Source organism: Salminus brasiliensis, chromosome 24, assembly GCF_030463535.1.
Source record: "Salminus brasiliensis chromosome 24, fSalBra1.hap2, whole genome shotgun sequence".
In the NCBI taxonomy this organism is placed as follows: domain Eukaryota; kingdom Metazoa; phylum Chordata; class Actinopteri; order Characiformes; family Bryconidae; genus Salminus; species Salminus brasiliensis.
In genome coordinates, this window is record NC_132901.1 from 18,755,049 (window position 1) to 18,773,557 (window position 18,509).

At 43.7% G+C, this 18,509-nt stretch overlaps 1 protein-coding gene across 13 annotated transcripts in view; it reads right to left on the reverse strand.

Moving 5' to 3' along the window:
* LOC140547107 (adhesion G protein-coupled receptor L3) overlaps positions 1–18,509 on the reverse strand; it is a 423,620-nt gene that overhangs the window by 385,696 nt on the left and 19,415 nt on the right. For 7 of the 13 annotated variants that reach the window (XM_072670648.1, XM_072670652.1, XM_072670644.1 and 4 more), the window contains exon 1: positions 15,801–16,315. The exons of 2 other annotated variants lie outside the window; for them this stretch is intronic. The gene's annotated coding sequence lies outside the window, so the exon portion shown is untranslated. Of the gene's footprint in view, positions 1–14,663; positions 14,685–15,800; positions 16,317–18,509 lie in introns of those variants that run through there. 4 more of the 13 variants (XM_072670645.1, XM_072670651.1, XM_072670649.1 and 1 more) reach the window with 2 other exon arrangements.

The following is an 18,509-nucleotide window of genomic DNA, read 5'->3' on the forward strand; positions in this document are numbered from 1 at the left end:
TAGTATAACACCATAGAAATCACCTGGGATACCACAGTAACCACCTAGCGACACCACCAACAACCATGAAAGACCACAGTAGTCACTTTACAGCCTTGCAATCATCTCCAAAACCATGGCAAACACTTAGGAAGATCCTTGTATAAACATTATGGTATAACACCATAGAAATGTACTATGTTTACATTCCATGTCAACAGGTTTGAGTATCTCCTCTTTGTTTTTAATATTACAGCAGGTTTTTGTTATTGCCAGCAAAAACTTTTCAAGGTTAATCAGCAGAAGTGAAGCATGAATGTTGACAGGACTCTTGCCAGGACTTTCTTGCCACCATCAGATTGCTGTTGCTACTGCTCTTCTACACTATACAGGTCTTTTGTTTCCTCTCCCAGAGTACAAACAATGTAAATGCATCCTCAAAGGTCCAATTGTGTACCTTACATAAGTTCTTCTAAGTAAGGCACAAGGCACATAACAGGGTATATGGAGCTATTAGCAACACTATTCAGTACAGTTATGCTCCACAATTAAGAGGTACTGAAGATCTTAAGGGTACCATTCCAGTGACAGTTTAAAATGGTAGGGATAATCAAGTCTGGTCCTGGACTGTCCAGCACAGTTCGGTGGCTTTGACTGTTATCTACTAAGCCTGGCAATGACTCGAAGCAGATGTGTTTGTTTGAGCAGGGAAATTACCCAACTGTGCTGGATCTGAGCCCCACAGGGCTGGAATTGGCTACCCCTGTTGAACCCTTTTGGCTTTATTTTGAAAAGAACAGAAGCGAAAATCACAAAACCGGCCGAAGAGCAGCCCAGATGCACTCCTGCCCACCTCCGTCCACCTTCCAGACAATGGAAAGAGGCCCTGCCTAGTTGGTTGTAATGATTATTATTGTAATTATTTAATATAACTTATTAAATATAACTTATTTTTTCCACTTTACAACATTGTTCAATATGTTATTGTGTAAACAATGACAAAAATAGATTAACAATAAGTGATTCCAAACTTTTAAATGCTGGTCTACATATATGCTGCCCTCTATGCCTTCTGGCATGTACTACAATTTGTCAGAAGGGCTGCATGCAGCATTAAACAGAGCTTTTGTTTTTACATAATTAATAAGGTGACCATTTTCCATTCGAATATGGTCATCCATGGCCACAACTTACTGAATTCCTTAAGTGAACACTATTTAAATACTATACAAAGCTAATAAAAAACTCACATACACATATCTCATTGAATCCTGGCACTATCTATTTGCATATTGGGCGTGTCCTTGCAATACGCACTCACCGCCAGTGTGTATCCCTAGCCCCAGGCTACCTTTTTCTTATGTGGTCAGTTGTACTGTCACAAATCAGTAGATAGTACTGGATTCTGAGCCCTGTTGCCCACCCCATGCCCAGGTTTTCAAATATGGATCTTGTTATGATATGGATTTTGTTCATTACCAAGTCCAGGACTGGAAACTGGATTCAATCCAGATTTGAAGGCCTCTGTTGGAGTAATGTCAGCTTCAACAGAGTAACTACAATTCACTTCATGACTTAAGTTAGTCCACATAAATGGTTTAAGTGAGTCGATTTTCCCAAAACATTTGAGTTCACTTAACTCAGCAGGTTTTATGGTGCAAGTAAAAAAAATCTATGAAACTGTAGAGAGAATCAGACTGTAAGACTCTATGCCCTAACCTGAACCCCTTGAAGATCTTCCAAAACTGGTCTCAGCGCAGGCCAGATGGGCTCCTTCACACCAGCATCCTCCAAACTCCCCCAAACTCCTCATGAGATACGAGAGAGATTGATTTACTGTTTGCCTAGCTGTGGCTCAGTGGGCCCAGGCCAGGGCCGAGCCCCAGCGTTTCCACCACGTCAGCCCTTTCTCAGCCTGTCGGCAAAGCCCTAACGCCCCGCGGCTGAGGGGGTAAATCCCCGTCTGGCAGTGCCTGCGGTGGGCCGAACCCCAGCGTGGCGTAATTGGGGGGCAGATGTGCGGTGAGAGAGCGGAGCTGGAATTGATTTGCTAATCCGCTTCATTATGGAGCGACAGAGCAGGGGTTAGCACCTCGCACAAAAGAGGGGGTTAGACGGTGGATGAGTGTCGCCTTTCTTTTCATCCACGCGCCGCCACGCCAGACCTTCTCGGCATTGCTTCCATGCGGTGTTATTCATCCCTCCATCCCTCCATCTTTCCCTAGAACCGAGACAAACGAACGACTGAGAGAAAAGATGACAGCGTGACTCACCCGGCCAAATGACTCTGGAGCCTCCTGCTGCTTTGGCTTCTTTCCCTTTTTTTCCCTGCTTTTCTTTTTTATCCCCACTTTGGTTGAACCTCTTAAAGGCTCAAATACCTTATTTCACTCAGCACAGAGAAAGACGCAGCCATCTCTAAAGCTCTTGACTTGAACCAAAAAAAACTGCAATTTTGGAGAATATATGATCTCACTTTATATTAAGTTACTGTGTAATTACACATTAACAATCACTGCACTAACAGTATAATTACAGTGGAAGTATTCACTATTACAGATGAGTTACAGTAGTACTGCTTGGGTAAATACTCAAGCACCCATTGTGTATCAACCTTTGTTTTGGCTCATGTATCAATTATGCACATATATCTCAGTAGCTTAAGTGGTTATAAATGTGTTTATACATGTGTTAATATATATGAATTGGGGAGTGACCTTACTGAATGCAATCACACCCACAGTAATGCTCCAAAATCCAGTAGAAAGTCTTTCCTGGACAGTAGAGACAGTTACTCCAACAAAAGCAGAATGAGCTCTTTTTAATAGCCTTGATTTCAAAAGAAACAATGAGTGAGCAGGTGTCCCAATACTTTTGTCTACTCACATCCTTCATGGCCTCCATGCAAGAACAATTAAGCTCTGCTTCAGCCTTGGAATGACTTATGGCCTTGACCCCTGGTAGCTCAGGTCCGCAGAGGCTAAATCAAACCCTAACTGACCTTCTTCCTGGACTGTTAGCATCTTTTCATTTGTAGTCTTCTCTTAATCTGAGGAGGTCGTTATATAAACAATAAAAAGCTGCACACCGGCGAAATCTCTTCACTGAGACACTGAGGAAGATGTAAAACGGAGCCCTGGCCAGACATAAGAAGAGCGCCTGGCCGATGGGTTTCTGGACTGAGCAGTTGGTTGCCTTTGCTGGGCTGAGTGAGGGCTAAGCAGGCTAAACGAGAGCGTTTGATACAATCCTGAGAGGACTCGCAGAGCTCGGCTGGTCATTTGGCTTGGAGCGCGTCTACCTTCTGAAATTTATCTGATGCGCAATCTCCCCCACTTCAAGGCCTGTTTTCTCAGAGCTGCCGAGAGGAGTGTGTGTGTGTGTGTGTGTGTGTGTGTGTGTTTGCGCGTATGCGTGTGTGTTTGCGCAGCTGAGTGTCAATCTAAAATTCATCTCTTATTCAGGCCTATCTTCTCTGTGTATCTGCCGCTATTGCATTTCTCTGTTAATCTCTCTCTGTCTTTTCCTCATTTTCTCTTCCTCTCTCCACCCTCGTTTCTCTTTTCCCTCCCTCTCTTCTATCCCGCTCTCTACCCCTTTTTTGTATTTCCCTCTCTCTTTCTTTCTCTTCTTCTGTCCCTCTCTCTACCACTTTTTCCCTCTCTCTCTTTCCACTCTTCTATCCCTCTTTCTCCCCCTTTCTCTGTATCCCCCCTTCTCTCTCTCTCTTACTGCTCTCTACCCCTTTTCTGTATTTCCCCTCTCTTTCTCTTTCTTTTTATCTATCCCTCTCTCTACCACTTTTTCCCTCTCTCTCTCTTTCTACTCTTCTGTCCCTCTCTCTACCCTATTCTCTGTCTTTTCTCTCTACCACGCTCTCACTTTCTTTGCCTCACTTTCTCTTTCTCATCCCTTCTCTTGCTTTTTGAGAAGTGTTTTTATCACAGGAAAACAAACGTGTTTCGCCCAGTTTAAATCTCTCTCTCTCTCTCTCTCTCTCTCTCTCTCTCTCTCTCTCTGTCACACACAAGCCCCCAAGGGTCCACCGTTGTCACCTTACAGGTGTGACTGCACTGATGCCGAAGCCCCGGAGACTTCTACAACTATGGGTATCTCATGCAAAGAGACAAGAAAGAGAGAGAGAGAGAGAGAGAGAGAGAGAGAGAGAGAGAGAGAGAGAGAAAGAGAGAGAGAGAGAGAGAGAGAGAGAGCAAGTGAGAGAGAGCATCCAGATGGTATCTATCAGCTATCAGCAGTAGTTGCTGTCGGTGTGTACAGCAGTATGTAATTGAGTAGGCCTCTACCCTTCTGGGAAAGCCTTACATTTGATGTTTCAACTTTGCTTGAAGAATCTGATTGCATTCAGCCACAACAGCAGTAATGAGGTCAAAGGCTGCAGGTGGTTGCCTAGTTCTGGTTCACAAACCTCCACACCAGCTCGGTCCAGAGGTAGTGGATGGAGCTCCACTGTTCCACAGCTCAATGCTGGGGGCTATATATATTATATATACATATTCATACCTTGCCACTGAACATAGTGCACCTTAAAGGAGCTCTACTCACTAAACCCAACGAGTGCCTGAATACATTATATACAGTCTGTATATATATATATATATATATATATATATATATATGGACAAAAGTATTGGGACACCTGCCCACCCATTGTTTCTGAAATCAAGGGTATTAAAATAGATGATCCTGCTTTTGTTGAAGTAACTGCTCACAGCTGTGAGGATTTGATTGCATTCAGTGACAAGAGCATTGGTGAAATTAGAATGTTAAATGATCACCACCTCACCTCATCCCTGACTCCCCAACCCACCCAAAAAGTACTGGATGGAGCATCATCTATCATTCCAGAGAACATAGTTCTTCCACTGCCCCCAGGTACACCCCTCTAGCCCACGCCTGGCATAAGGCATGGCAATTAGGTTCATGTTTATCTGCTCCAGAGAGTCCTGATCTAGCTGTGTGTGTTTGCACAACTTAAAGTAGCTGAATGTAGTCATTAGTAGGGGTGTCCACAAACCTGCATGGTTTCATGGATATGTCCATATCGTGTACATGTTCTACAAGATCAGTGTGTATCCTGCCATTTTACCATAAAAGGCACCATAAGAGACACAAAGGCAAACAAATGCTACACACACTCAAATGAATGTATGACAGACACACGCACTCGCACACACACACACTCGTACACTTAGCAATTTGCAGCAGGTGCTGGTGCTGGCGCCTCCACCCTTTTCTAATCGTTTCCCTGGCTTGGGTAAGAAATTAATTTTGCTAATTAAACAGAATGTATGTGGAAGGCGCCGTGAACAAATGGCTGCCGCGCGCGCCAGAGCAGCTGAGCTGACGCCATTCGCGCAACGTTCCAGGCGATCCTGCGCATCCATCAACGTGCAAACACACTCGGCCCGCAGCCACGCGCCTGCGTTCAGAGCGTACTAAACATTGTGTCAGTTTGCAGGAATGTCGTAATTTTAACGGTAATTCCTTCTGTAGAGTTCACCATCAAATGTAGTGCGACACACTGCAGCTGTAGTGGTTAGCAAGTTAGCTAGCATGACTTTAGCGAAATTCAACAAATACATCATCAGACACATCATAAAGCATGTGACTTCGGTTGAGGTGAGAAATGCTCAGATATGATTGTACAAGCCTATTTACAACCCTGTTATTTTACCTCAGAATAAAACAGGCTGTTTATTTTATTTATGGAGGCCTTAAAATGTTAAGCTCTGCTTTGATTGGCTGGTTAACAGCACAGTAATGGCTTACAGTAGCCACATAGAGTAGCATAGCACTTCCTCCACTTTGGCCTGGGGGACACGAGTTCCAATCCCAAGCCATACTGCTTTGCCATCAGCAGCTGGAGTCTGAGAAATTCTCTCTGTGTGGGTAGATGGCGCTCTCTCCCTTCACTCTTAAAGCAATGTTGGCCGACATAGGCTATAGGCTGGCTTTGCATGTATTGGAGGAGACATGGGTAATGCTCTTACTCTCCTAGTGTTAGGAGCATTGCTATTTTCAACCACTTTGACCATCAAAGACCATGGATTTTTCAGCAGGGAGGTTTTCCTGAAGAAGTTTAAGAGCTCTAGACAAGATGATGATTTCAGTCCCTCTCCTGGCGAAGCAGCCCTACTTAATTTGACGTGGGTTCAAGAACATGACTCAAGCTACATTTGCTCACAATGCAGCTAACCTGAAAACTGACAAGAGCTTTTCCCATTGTTTCTGAACAGCTCCATGAAATAAACAACACAGGAATCCTGGTGCGGCGCAGAAAGATGTGAAAAACCAAGCCGTTAACAAAGAAATGACTTTATCCCGCCACTTCTGAGGGAGATAAAGTTCTGGCTGAGGTTAGCGTTTAAGTGTGAGAAACACAGGCCTATTCTTGCTTTGGAAATGTGTTGTCTCAGTGTGTGGGAGAGCGACGTTGTGAAAAAGAATGGATTTCACACTTAAACAGAGACCAGATTGAGGTTTTCGTCTTATAGCAGAGGAGGTCGGGATATGAGTGTGGGAAGCTGACTCTGGATCAGCTAATGAAAAAATCTGGTAACTGGATGTTCGAGTGTGTGTGTGTGTGTGTGTGTGTGTGTGCGTGGGGGTGTCCTTGCACGTTTCACCTTCGCGTTGCACCATGGCCTTGAGCAGCAGCTGGTAGGAGGTGAGCAGATTGTAAACTTCATTATCGCTGACCTCAGACCAGTCGCAACACCAAACCTGAACCCAGCTGCCCCTAAGCATTCATTTCCTTGGAGAACCAAGAGGCCTGATCTAGGATCAGCTTGTCTCTTTTAATGTATAAAAGCCACTTTCAGCAGAACATGAAATTCATGACTTTCGTGAAGCACATGGTGGGACTATCGATAGAGATGTGTATGTGAGTGGGGGTCTCAGCTCAGGCCGTTTGCGTTGAGAAGCCTGATAGCCTGGGGGTAGAAGCTGTTGCAGAGGTAGAAGCTGTTACAATGCTGGTGGCTTTGCGGTCAGAGACGTTGCAATTTCCAAACCAGACAGTGATCTCTAGATCACTGTAGATCTAGATAGTAGATCTCTACAGTCGATCTATGGAACATGGTAAGGATTGGAGGGGGAAGATGAGCTTTTAACTTTGACAAGAACCAAATTGTGAAGGCTTGACGTCTGGGTCAGAGCATCTCCAAAACATCAGGCAGGTCTTGTGGAGTGCTCTCGGTATGCAGTGCTCAGTACCTACCAAAAGTAGGTGCAGAACCACCTGCGACAAGTTCATGGGCACCATGGTGGCCTGACCTTACAACCTACAGAACTTATAGGATCTGCTGCTAACGCTTTGGAGCCAGATATCACAGGGTGTCCTTAAGAGGTCTTGTGAAATCCATGTCTCAAATGTTCTGTTGAGGCGGCACAAGGGGAACCTACTCAATATTGTTGAATATTATGGTGGTGGTAATGTTTTGGCTGATTGGTATAAATTACTCTGTTCTGAAGCTGAAATGATAAATTCACGGAATATGGAAATGCATTACCAGAAGACCTCTTTCCTCATGGTATCACAGTATTCGCATGGGTCAGGCCCTAGTTCAGACAGTGAATGGTACATTGGGAAAGTTAATGTTTACATCATCCTTTTAATCCCAAAAAAGCCATAAAAGTATTTTTACCATAAAATGGAATCTTTAAGCTGAAACGCTTGATCTGTGGCCTAAGACCCGTGCAACATACTTCCAAAAAGAAAAGAAAAAAAAAAAAGGCATGAGAAACTTCAGGCGCCGCTGCTCTCAAAACACTCCTGGCCGTCTGTCTCATTAAAACAGACGGCGAGCCACTGCTTTATTAAATCAAGTTTCTCTGGAGGAAGACTGACTGATTCCCCCTTCCTTCAGGCAGCAGTTCTGGTATTTTGAGGACTCGCCCCAGACAGAATTAGTAAAATAAGAGAATAACACTCTTCCTCCCCTGCGGGCCATGCACTCCCTCCCATTAGCTTTGGGACGGAGTTGGAGCTCGCTACGCTAACTTGATGAAGCTAATTGAAGAGCTACATGCATGGTTTGATATAGGAAGGCGGAAAAAAGGCTAATTTCAACCTGCGGTGAAATAATGTCAGAGAAGCTAAAAAAATACCAAAAAAAAGCCTGAATATTTCTGTGTGAGCTGAGGATGATTGGACGAATGCATCTCAAGGACATGAACGAGTGTCTTCTTTAATATTACCTATTACACAGCCTCAGTGACTACAGTGACTCTGTAGTGGTGGAGCACTGTTCTACTGTGCAGCAGCAGCAGTCATCAGCATAATTACTGCAGGGTTACAAATGCAGTAAAATGAATAAAGCACTGATGCTAATGTGGGCTAAGTGGGTTCCAGGTGGGCCTGGGCTCTAAGTAGGTTTGTACATGTCTAGTTCCCAAATGAGCACCATCATTTCAGCCCATCCTAATCTCACACTGGTCCCATCTAGGCCCTATGTGCAGTCTTCAACTTACATGGGGCCCAGGTTTAACTCCTCTTGGTCCCATCACTGACCCTGATGGTGGGCATCCGTATGTTGGACCATCATGGAACCCATGCACAAGACTTTATGGTTCCTAGTTGGGCTACCCATATAGGCCCCAAATGGGCGCGTTATCTGGGGTTTAGCCTTATATAGGCGTTCTGCTCTTCTGGAGTTCTCAAGGACATGAACAAGTGCGTTCTTTAATATTCATCCATTACACAACGCAGCCCTGGTGACCATGTTCATACAAAAATAATAATTCCTCGGCTTTCTGTAGCCAGGAATACCACAGGCTGAGAATAGAAGGCCAATAAGATGGCTCCATATGGAAGTGGTCAGGCCGGCTTTAACGAATCACAGCACTCGGTCTCTGAAGGTTTCGAATTAACCTGAGCGGTTATAAATCGGCCTCATTAGGAGGGGAAAACCATGCGGCAGCCAATGGAAGCAGAGCTAAATCATCTGGCAAAGTGTGTGGGGGGGGATGTAAACACACACACACACACAGGCACACACACTCTCCCGGAAGACACGGATGGGACAGAGAATTCATCTTAAGCTCCCAGAGGATCTGGCAACCCTCTCCTGCATGTCATACAGGCCTAGAAGCTGAGCAGGAAAGACTAGGTGCGTTTTGCAGGGCGAGGTTTTGGCAGAGAACAATAGGAAAAAAAAAAACAACAACAACAATATCTCAACTGCCCTTCAGCAAGGCTTTCCACAAAGAAATACACCAGTTCACAGGACAATTCAGGGGACTAATAATAGAACATGGTGCTTCAAACACTAAAGGTGCATCAATATCAAGGCAGCCACTATCTATTATATTAGTAACTGAGTGATCTACCTATTATTATAACAAGTAGTTCAAGTGAAATGTCCCTGAATAATCTGATTCCTATCAACACCACGGTAAATAAGCAAGACAGTGGGTAAGTTTCTCTATATGCAACATTTCACATCAAACTACTCTATAATAAAGCTTTAAAGAAAATAAATATATAGTTATAATTGATTATAATAACAGGCTCTATTAATAACCTTGCCGCCATGCAGACTGCCATCTAATCACTGCATTCATCAGGCACATAAAGTGTAACTGAGGTTAATGGAATAATCAAATAAACAGCCCTAATAGATCGGCACATTGGCAGACAGTGTGTGAGACGTTTTGCGGGTCATTCTGGTCTAGACAACTGCAATGGTCCGTCGGCTGCAATCTGTTCACTGGACTTTAGTCGCAGTGTGACACTTTCTGATCTCATTTACACAGACACACACACTAACACACACACACACTTCCTCAGATAAGCCCCACTGACCCAATAGTCATTGATTAGTGTGACCCCAGATTCAATTTGAAAGCAGATGGGGTCAAAGGGCCAGCCTGTACGATCAATCCAAATATTAAGAAAATCAGAGGCCCGGAAAAAATGAACCATGATCCAGTTGATAGAGAGCACATTCCCACTCCAATAGGGAGTTTATTTAAAACTAGACTCGTTCACACACACACACACACACACACACAGGTAAGCTATAGATTATGAACAACTTTCTAACCTATAGATGAGGTGACTGAGTATGCATCTCAAAAAAATCACTTTATTGACCACATACTACACCGACATCAGAACTGCAGTGTTATTGGTTAGTGAAAATATTGACCATTTCTAAGCCAGTGTGTCATTCTCTGTTTACATATAGCATCCAGAGGATCGTAAAAAGAATTATCAGTTATATTTAGTAAATGTGGGCAACTTTGTTGGGGAAAAAATGCATTTAGGTATTTTTTATAGTGCATAGAAAATATGGAAAACATCATTTGGAGATGAAAACTTTTTTCCGAAACTGAGCCGAAACTCAGCAGTATTTTGCAGGAAATCACATCACTCCACAAAGCAAACATACTCCAAAAAAATCGATTTTTTACGTAGCTAACATAGACTGACAGCATTGCAGACTGGAATTATTAAATTCATCATTATTTGAACCATATAAATGTATCATTACCTATTTTGTAACATGAGAATATCAGGATATAGAAATCAGGCTGTTTCTCATGTCTTTTTGAAGTTTAAGGGAAGTGAGCTGTGAGATTGGAGAACACACACTCAGAGTAGAAATCAGTGTTTAACTAATACTTTGAAAGTACACAATATAGACAAAAGTATTGGGACACCTGGTCATTTTTATTGTTTCTTCTAAAATCAGAGGTTGTAAAAAGAGAGTCTTTAATAACTGTCCAGAGAAGGCTTTCTACTAGAATTTGGAGCATTGCGGTGAGGACTGATTGCATGATTGCATTCAGCAATAGATTAGGGATTAGACAAGCTGTGTGTGTGTCATCAATGGGTACAACACTAAAGTAGCTGTACATATATATAGAATTGCTTAATATTATTTTAACCATAATTTTTTATTATTGTTTTTCATGTCTTGACACAATTAAAATCTTTATGCTTATTCTGTGTGACCAATACTCAGAAAATGCTCCAAAATTCAATAAAATCGTGTTATATTGACTTCCATTAGTTTTTTGCAAGTTTTTTCATTTCCTGTACAGTAGCTTTTTCTTTGGAAAACTACTACAGAACACAATCAGTAACACAGCCAAACCGCGGAAACCCTTCAACCATCTTCATGAAGGCCTCTGATGTACTGCTACATACAGAGACTGTGACGCACACAGGTGAATCAATCTCACATGGCTAAATGTAGGCTGCAGTATGTTGACTCATCAAAACCACCCTCAGGAGCTCATATATGGAAATGTGATTGGTCAAGCACACAGCTCACAGCACGCATTAAAAACACCACCGTGCCGGCTTATTTGCATATTGCAGCCCTCTGTGACGTCACTACTGCAAAAGCCAATACCGCAGTAGCAGCCATTAGCATACTATATACCACACAGCCTTAACAAGCTCCACTCTGATGACGTCCCGCCCAACTGAGCACATCTAGGCTAAAGGATGAGATTCTGTGGCCATTTCTGAGAGGCATTAACAGCTCACACTCCAACAGTTATCCACTCAATGCAGAAGGGCTGAGGTCAACAGCTCTCTATGCAATCAAAGGGCACACACACACACACACACACAGAAAGATTATATCCATTGTACGGGAACCGATATTGAGCGAGAAAAAAAAACAGTCACGCAGGAAACAAAACACACACTGACACCCAATTAGAGAGAAAGAATGTCGCTCCATCCACTCTCGCCCCCGAGCCGGAGAGAGGAAGTCAAGGATTGGCCTGACAGACATGGAGCTGGTGTGAGTGGATGTGTGCACAAATAGTGCACAAGCAGTTCTCCTATTACCCCAAATCCCCTTCAATACACATACAGTGACATACTGCATCTTATACTTGGGGTTACAGATAGGGTCCAGCCCATCGACCTCACCCCATTACAACCTCTTCACCAGGGCAATCAGCAAGGCACTTGCCTTCTTCAGTGCTTTGCTGGGTTAAGCTCAGTCTGATACTGGCTTGACAAGGATCCAGAAGCACCATATACGACAATGCACATGGTCCACTGTCTCACCGGCCAAGCACTCAGACCTTCTGGAAAAATTCACACCTAATACTCTTGGCCCAGCCAATCCCCTTCATCCATATACTAACCATCCACTACACTGCAAGCTCTTCACAGGGGTCATCAGGTCATCAAGTACCTTCATCAGTGTTTCGCTGAATTAAAGCTCATGACTCCTCTGTAAGTGGGGTGGAGTCTGGTGTCCCAAGATGTGTATATATAAGATATGTGTGTGTGTATATATATATATATATATATATATATATATATATGTATATATATATACATATACATCTTACACTTGGGGTTACATAGGGCCCAGCCCTTCTGCAATATATATATATATATATATATATATATATATATATATATATATATATATTGCACATGCATCCATACATCTAGCATCTTTATCATATGATGCTGGAACTATACATTGTACAGGTTTTGGTGTAGAAGAATTAAATCTTCAAAAATAAACATTTATTAAATATTTAATATTACATAATTCTAAAAAAAATAATTCATACAATTATTTAGACCCTAAAACCATGTACCTACTACGTGTTCAGAGGCATATTTAAATGCTGCACTGTACGCTAATAAACATGACTGACAATGCTCTTTGTTCCGAACACCTATACCCTGTCAGCCTGTGTTCTATAAGTACAGAGGAGACACAAGACGCTGTTAGCGTATCTTGGATATCACAATAATAAATATCAAAATATCAGCATAGCGACCTCCTTTATATAGCACGGCCTGCTGCATTCTCTGTGACAAGACAGTCTCTAACGTTTTTAAAATAACAGGAATATGATATTAAATTGTGTTAAAACTTAATATTCGTAAACAATCTTTAGTAGCAAGCTGTGCTGTGCTGAATATGACAGAGATGATGTTTCCTTGCCTTTCTGTGAATCCAGGAACGCCTACATTAGGTTCCGGACCTTGTGCTCATTGGGTAACTTATTGGGTTTCCACTCGAAGGAGGTTAGTTTGGTGTTGAGAAGAGCTTTATGTAGGTCACCGGGCAGTAGCAGAAAAGTTATATGAATCTGGCACAGATATATTTATAGTAAAATAAAAATGACATGATCTCTGATGTCATGTAAATACTGAACAACAATATTTACATGACATTTCATATGCCCATATCACACATTTTTACAGTGCAGCTTTAATTTAGGACAACACAGATGAGTGACATAACTGAAAATGGCATTTTAACCCAAATTATGCTTCATAAAATATATTATTAACTATTAAAAAGTAAGTACTGTGCATGAGACAATAGGAACTAAAGTAACATTTTTTTGCATTGCCTAAAGAAATCTATAATAAATAATAATAATAATAAATGTCCTATGCCAAAAATGTGAAGGCCTGGCTACACCTCAATGCACCTGTACTATTATACATTATTGTGTATTATGTGGTATATTTCATTTGTGCGCCACAAATTGTGCTTTGAGGATAATAACTGTTCTGACTGTTTGATCTAAATGACTGTTGAATGCTGAATGCTCTTTTAAATACCTTTGATATTTTGAGAGTGTCATTGACATGAAACCTTAAAAGCTATGTGAGTGCAAATGGCGCCCCCTTGTGGAGAATCTTTAGCCTGCTTAACATGAGCGAGTGACTGAGTTCCAAGCTAGGCCCATTAGGTGCTCTGCATCTACACTCTAAAAAATAAAGGTGCTACACAGGGTTCATTTCAGGGATGCTTTAGTAGAACCACTCTTGGTTCCATAAAGAACCTTTTTGTTAGGACCTTTCTCAAGAACTAATAAGTGTGAATGAATAAGCCATAGCTTGAAGGTTCTACACACCTCTAAAACCATCAGAAATGATGCATTGCATCCAGTTAAACCAGATTATTTGGAAAAGTGACACTTATTAATGTGACTCTGAACTTTTAAACAGGAACTGGAGTCAATGTTGTGGAAGTTACCAACCCCAGAAGGACCCAGCAAAGGGAAGGTAGAGTTTCCTCCTTCTATTCTGTAGCCCCTCACATGTTGCGAGCGAAAGCACTCTCTCATTTGTGCTTTCAAAGCTACCCTGTTTCCTCCATCACCCGTCTGGATGAGTCTGCTCCAGCATTTCATCAGCGAGATCCTCTGAATCTTATCTCAGGCTTCGCTTCTTTTGAACTCAAAGGAGCACCCCCTTCCTCATGGTTTTGCTTTCTTTGGCATCCGGAGGAGGAATGAGTCTATGAGAAGCAATGAATGAATGAATATATGAATATCTGATCGCCTCTCTCCCGGCCTATCTGTCTTCTTCAGTGGTAAATACGTGGTAGCTGCGCTTCTCACACGTTGTCTTGCATTTAAAAACAACAGCAGCGGCGCATGCAGGAGCGGCTAGTTCACCTTCAGACGTCTCCAGAGAAAGGCCGGCTATGGTAATGATTCATTTTTCTCCCCCTTGGTGACACTAAATGTGCCCCGAATCTCAATAACATGAGGTTGCGTTGTACACACTTTAGTGAAAAATGATCCCAGGTGGCAATAAGAGATCTTGTCTGCCCACCTCTGGACACTAGAGGCACAGGATGAGGGGAAGAAGGGGAAAAAAAAGGCTTCACGTGGCCGTTTGGACCAAGATTCCTCCACACTGCGTCACCTACCTCCTTCCATCCGGCTGCACGCATGCGGACGCAACTCATCAGCATTTCCAATGGCCTCAATATCCAAATCCAATCCATTCAATTAGGTGCTAATAGGATTCCTTATTACTAAAATGAATTAGAGTGAAATTAATAATTTAGGGACAGCAGTATGCCTCACTCAGAGAGCCGCTAACTAATCAATTAGGCTAATAAAAAGAGAGTCATTGCAGTGTCCTAAGCACATCCCCTGCACATCCTCCGATGCATTATGCATGTGCTATTTTGGAAAGCCAGTGCCTGTTTCTTACATCCTTGGAAGTGCGGACCCTGTTATTTTTCCTATTAACGGAACAGGCTGGAAAGAGCTAGAACTGGCTTAGAACCATTGCAAAGCAATATCGCAGTCAGAAGAAGGTAGACCAGCCAAACACTGCCTGATTTGAAACACACACACACACACACACACACACACACACACACAGTTTCAGTGGCGGTCCTCACACACAAGCCTCACAGGGTTTCGCCTTAGAAAAGCCAGAGATGAATCGATTCACTGTTTCTGGCCACTGGACTGGACCGTCCAGCTGCGCCCATGGCAAAATCAGAAGAACGGAAGAATCCAAATAAGCAACCGATGGGAGATGGTTAGCTGCGACTGGCTGCTGGTTTAGGAGACTGCGATTAATCGGGACTAATCGAACATCCGATTATTATGAGGCAGATCTTCCATGCAATCAATCAGCACACACGCCAAACACCCGATGAATATATGCCTGCCAGACTCCGATTAATCAACGATTAATCGAGCACTGTCCCCCAGGTTAATTGATGACTAATCATATGGTTAGGGCACTGCTTCACAGACGGACAACCAAAGCACGAGTCCACGATTAATCGAGCTTTCTTTTTTTTTTTATACTTCATTATTTTTGCAGGGTTAACCAGTGCGGGGGCACGCGCGCCCCAAAACTACCTCCACATCCTGGAGAGTCGATTGATCTGATTAACTGCCCCCGGGGGTTCTGCTAAAAACAGCTGCACCACCACAAAAGCCAGAAGCACTCTGAAGGCAGGGGGTATGGGGGTATGGGAGGGGGGTCCGATTAAAAATGAAATAATCGCCGCAGAAACACCAGCAGTCACAGTTGCACCTACCGAGTCACGGTCGAGATCCAGCACGGAAAGCTCGCTCCACAGTCCCGCCGCCTCCTCCGCGCGCCACCGGCGATCCGTGGGGCTTAAAACCAGTCTATCTGCCCCTGCTGGAAATGCCCCTGCGTGCAAAATGCCAGGGTGACTTCGTCCTCAATCCCCCACCCCAGGGCGTCTGAAAGAGCGCTCGTGTATATCCCGTGTGTCCGTTTTTCTACGCGCGTCCTGGGGCAGATCCGCATCTCTTGCGCGCTCGCTCTCGTGCCATCACGCCTTCCTCCAGTGTGTGCGTGTGTGTGTGTGTGTGTTTTTTTTTTTTTTGCCCCCCGTTCCTCCTTCCTTCCTTCCTTTCCCACCCCCGGAGTCCGGGCACAGAGAGAAGGGAGAGGGAGGGTAAGAAGCAAAAACGACAGTCAACACTGAAGTAGTTGTCGTGCGTCCCCTGCGTTTGTTAAAGTGCTTGAAGAGCTCGAGCCATCGCTGCTGCCGCTCGCTGAGGATAAAAATACAGAAATGCCAGAGCAGCGCGAGCGCAGCGCAGGCTGAGGAGCGGTGGAGCTGAGGGCAGGGTTGCCAGATGTTGCCTCAAGAGACATGCACAGAGGAACGCTTTAAGGCGCACGGTGGACACTCTCTCCACCACAGTCAGGGTAAAATAGCATGTATAGCGTTGGTGGCTGGGCTGTATGAGAGGTCGTGCTCTTGGAGATCCATTTGACTGCAGGGTTCAGCTCCTACTAGTGTGTGAAGTGATGTAGTAGATAGGTCAGGTGCGTTTGGAGTGGAAATCTGGACATCTCCTGGACCTCCAGGAGTAGAGCTGGTCAAATCTGAGCTATACAGACCTCATAGGATGTCTTTTATTTGGGGAGCACAGTGGGTAACACCCCTGTCTTCCCTGTGGCAGACTTGGGTTTGTGGACACACAAAGCTACACCAACGCGAGCCCTTGGGCAAGACTCCTAAGGCTATACTCAAAATTTACATCTACATTCCAATATGATCCACTCTGGATAAGAGCGTCAGCCAAATGGCATAAATGTAACTGTAGCCCAAGAGGTCTGGCCACACTTTGTGAATAATGAAGAAAAGTTGCCAGATTGTGCATATCTGACTTTCCCCTGCCCTTACAGTCGTTTAGACACGTCATTTATAACCCCTGGACATCACTGTTAAGTTGCCTAAAACTTTAACCACAGTCAAAAGCACCAGTTATGTCCATTCACTGTCAAATTCTGAATGGCTTACCATTTAAATCTGCCTAATTTGATTAAACACACATATGACCTAATGACCAAGATCATCCTTTTTTTTATTTTACAAGAAGGCACTCACCCCTTTCTGCAGGCCTCTGGCCTCCCAGGACCCGATTTTGTGCCCATTTCCACTGGCGTTTATTTTCTGAGCCCAATCTGGCAACCTGTTTCCAAGCACAAGGTGGATTGAGCGCAGAAACTGCAGCAGCGGGCATGACTGGAAGGACGCGAGTGCCCCCTAGCTGCGATACTCTCTCAGAGTATCTCTCTCAGGTTGAAAAGCCAGACAGTGAATCTTTAATATATACAATAAGGACAATTCTGCTGGTGAAGACCTGAGTGCTGATGTGAGCCTCAATTTTATCCAACGGACACTGGTGTCCATCAGGGTGTGGAGAACATGTTCCCTGTTTTCCTGGAGACCTGCTGTTACACAGCTTCTCCATCTCATAATAATAAACCCGGCTTTAAGCAGTTGACGTCTTCTGTAGATCGATGGATTGGTTAGATCAGTTGCAGTTATGGTGCAGTATGGGGCTGAAGTAGTGAACTCCAGCCCCAAGATCCATGTTATCCAAGTGTCAACACCTTATTGGGATGGCTCACAGTAGATGCCCAACTTGTTAATCTTTAACCTTCAAACTCAAGCCACAACCTGAACCTTAAACCCTTTAGACCCTGTGGTCAACACTCCTTCCCTCTGATCACTACATTACTGTTATAATTAACATCAGCTTCATAGGTCCTAACATTGAACCTGGTGGGACCACAGCGGTTTCTGCATAAGGATTAGGCTTCTCATCATCCAACATCCTGACCTCACTTACACGCCCTTGTCGCTAAATGCAATCAAATACTCACGGCAATGCTTCAAAATCTAGCAGAAGGCCTTTCCGAACAGTGGAGACAGTTACTCCAACAAAAGCAGATTTCAGCAGAATCAACGAACGAGCAGGTGTCCCAATACTTTTGTCCATATAGTGCATCAGATGAACTATAAATCACCATATTTTTCACCAAATTAAACGTATTTAAGCTAAGGTCCCTCACATTCGCTACACAGTGAAGGGTGATGGTGTAGATGGCTAAAAAAGCAAAGTCTTTCCTCCCTTTGCAGAAACTTTCTTTCTGCAGCTTCTGCAAATTGGATGTTCATTCTCAGTCTGCGTACACTCAGCATTTAAAGAAAAAGAAAGAAAGAAAGAAATTCACTCACACTCAAGAGTTAAGCCTCTCCAAAATGCCGTCACCTCCGGCTTCCACGGTTTTCACAAGCTGTTTAAAAAAGCAGTATTTAAACATGTAGTCATCATAACCCTGACTCTGGCCTACAAAGCCAAGAACGGACCAGCCCCTCTGCACTTGATGGCAATGGTCAAAAGCCAATCCGCACCAAGAGCCCTTCGAGCTTCAAGTACGGCTCGGCTCGACCCGCCATCTCTCAAAATCCACGGAA